We start from the raw sequence: 3,537 nt of genomic DNA, 5'->3' as shown, positions 1-3,537 counted from the left end.
CTCTTCCTGGCCTCATTGCTTACAGCTTCAGACTGCTTGGTCTGTGATTTTTCTCTCTCCCGGGTTCATTGATTTGAACATCTGGAGGCTCCTTTGGTCTCTGTGACTTTTTTGTATGTGTCTGTGGCTTTTTATTCCTCAGTTTATAAAGGACTTGAGTAAGAGGATGAAGACCCATCCTGGGTCATGCCCAACTAAAGTGATCTAATCAAAAGAATGGTCCCTTAACTGAATCTAATCAGTTTAATCCAGAATCAGTGCTGTATTTTGTCAAATACCTTTCCTCTATCAGTTGAGATGATCATGTGCTATTTTCCTTCATTCTGTTCATGTGATATATTACATTAATTGATTTTCTTAAGTTGAGCCATCTTTTTATACCAGGATAAATCCCACTTGATCATGGTATATAATTCTTTTAATATGCTAATCAATTCAATGTGATAGTATTATGTTTAAGATTTTGCATTTGTATTCATAAGAGATATTGGTCTGTAGTTTTCTTTTTTGTGGTATCTATATCTGGGTTTGGTATGAGGGTGATGTTCACCTCATGGTATGAGTTAGCAAGTGTTCCCTCCTCTTCAACTTTTTGTGAGTGTTGGAGTAGAGCTGGAGTTAAGTCTTCTTGGAATGTTTGGTAGAATTCCCCTGTGAAGCCATCTCATCCCTGAGCTCTTCTTTGTTGTGAAGTTTTCTATTACTGAGTCAATCACTTTACTATTAATGGTTTGTTGAGATCTTCCATTTTTTCTAGCATCAATATAGGTAGTTGTGGGTTTCTAAGATTTTGTTCATTTCATGTAGGTTTTCTAATTTTTGGCATACTGTTGTTCAGAGTCCTTTTTATTTCAGCAGGGTTGGTAGTAATACCCCCTTTTCACTTCTGCTTTTCATTATTTGTATTCTCTCTTTTTTCTTTGTCAGTATAATTTGTTGATTTTATGGAATTTTCAAAGAACCAAATTTCTTTTTATTCTTGCTATTGTTTCTGATTTTGTTGCTGTTGTTATTCTTTATTTCATTTATTTCCACTCTCTTCTTTTTTTATTTCTCCCCTCTGCTGTTACATTTTGCTCTTCTTTGTCTAGTACTTCCAGTTTTGATATTAGGACTCTGATTTGAAGTCTTCTTTTTAAATGTAAGTATTTAAAGTTATAAGTTTCCCTCTCAGCACCACCTTTGCTGCATCTAAGTTTTTGTATATTTTCATTTTTATTTGCTTTAAGACATTTGCTAATTTCTCTCTGATTTCCTGTTTAACCCACTGGATGTTTAAGAGTGTGTTAATTTCCAAGTATTTGTTAATTTTCCCTTTCTCCCTCTGTTATTGATTTCTAGGTTCATTCTGTTGTGGTTAGAGAATATGTATCATACGATTTCAGTACTTTTTAATTCATTGAGACTTGTTTTGTAATTTAACATTTGGTCTCTCCTGGAGAATGACCCATGTTTACTCATGAAGAATGTGTATTCTCTTTTTGTTGGATGCAGTGTTCTGTATGTTTGTTAATTCTAGTTGATTTAGTAAATAATTCAAGTCCTGTAATTCCTTACTGACCTTCTGACTAGATGTTTATCCATTATTGAGAATGGTGTATTAAATTTTCCTACTATTAATTTAGAACTGTCAATTTCTCCCTACAAGTCTGTCAATATTCACCTCATATATATTGAGGGCTCTCCTGTGAGGTACATATATAGTAATATTTATAATTGCTACATCTTCCTGTTGAATTATCTCCTTTATCAGTTTGTAATGGCTATCTTTGTCCCTCATAACTGTTTTTTATGTAAAGTTTATTTCATCCAATTTTAGTAAAGCCACCCCAGCTCTCTTTGGCTTACTACTTGCATGGTATGTATTTTTTTCATCCTTTCACCTTCAACCTACTAGTATCTTTGACTTTAAAGTGAGTGTCTTGTGGATATCATATAGGTGGAATTGTGTTTTTTTCCCCCATTCTGCCAATCTCTGCATTTTGACTGGAGAGTTTAATCTATTTACATATAAGATCACTCCTGATAATACAGGACTTTCTTCTGCCATTTTACTATTAAGACTTATATGCCTTATACTTTTTTTGTCCCTTCCATTAAAGCCTATTTTTATATTCATTTTCCTTCTTGTGTTGTACTGTATTGTATGCCTTCTTTTTTCCATCTGGATATATTTTTCATCTGTTTTCCTTGTGGTTACCGTGGGATAAAAATTTAACATGTAAATATATAACAGTTATTTTTGGTTTGATACCATCTTAACTTCAACAGAATGCACATACTTTTCCTTTACCCCTCTGTTCCCACCACCATTTTTTTGTACTTGTCACTGTTATCTTTGTACATTGCATGTCTGAGAACATAGGTTTTCCTTGTCTTTTTATGCATTTGAATTATCAGCTGTAGGAAGTAAGAAGTAGAGTTACATACCAAAGAATGGTACTAGCATTTATAATTACCCAAAAGGTTACCTTTACCAGACGTCTTTATTTCATTATGCTACTTTGAACCACTGTCTAGTGTCCTTTCATTTCAGTCTGAAGAACTCCCTCAGCTTTTATTTATCCAAGAATGTCTTAATCTCTCCCTAATTTTTGAAAGAGAGTCTTACTAGGTATAAAATTCTTAACTGGCAGTTGTTTTCCTTCAGCACTTTATTGTATTTCAACCCACTGCCTTCTTGCCTCCATGGTTTCTGATAAGAAATCATCACTTAATTTAATTGGGACTACCTTGTACGTAACACATAGTTTTTCTCTTACAGCTTTGAGAACTCTTTCCTTGTCCTTTACATTTGATGGTGTAATCCACATATGATGGGTGTATTTTTCTTTATATTTTTCCTGTTTGGTGTTTTCTGAGCTTCTTTGATGTTCATATACATGTTCTTTTGCTAAGTTTGGGAAGTTCTCGGTCATTATTTCTTTGAATATTTCTCCTGTCCCTTTCTTTGTTTTTCTCCTTTCTGGTACCTCCATACTGAATATATTGGTGAGCTTAATGGTGTCCCATAAGTGTCTCAGGCTATTTTCACCCTTAATATTCCTTTTTTCTTTCTGCTTCTCAGCCTGATTCATTTCAAGTGTTTTTGTCTTTTGCCAGCTCCAATCTTCAAACCCTCCTCAGATTTTTCATTTTGGTTATTTTGGTCTTCATCTCCAGTAGTTCTCTTTGGTTTCTTTTAAAAAGTTTCTGTCTCTTTACTTGACTTTCATATTGTTCATTCATTGTTTTCCTGACATCCTTTAGTTTTTCCCTGTGTTTTCCTTCATCTCCCTGAGCATTTTTAAAGATGTTTTTTAAAGGCTTTGTTTGGTATGTCCACATTCTTATCTTCTCAATGAGGTGTATTTTTATCCTCTTCCTTTGGATGGGCCATCATTTCTTGTTTCTTTTATTGTCTTGTTTTTTTTTTTACCACTCTATGTTACAATATTTTTAAATGTTAATGCTGGGATTTACTTCCTGGGATGTCTTTTTCTTGGTTTTGTAACCAGGTAGTGATAAGACAGACATTTTCTTGAGTTTCAGCCCTAA

The sequence above is a fragment of the Dasypus novemcinctus genome, chromosome 5 (assembly GCF_030445035.2).
Source record: "Dasypus novemcinctus isolate mDasNov1 chromosome 5, mDasNov1.1.hap2, whole genome shotgun sequence".
NCBI classification, from domain to species: Eukaryota; Metazoa; Chordata; class Mammalia; order Cingulata; family Dasypodidae; genus Dasypus; species Dasypus novemcinctus.
The sequence above is the reverse complement of the archived record's forward strand: the minus strand, read 5'-3'. Positions refer to the sequence as shown.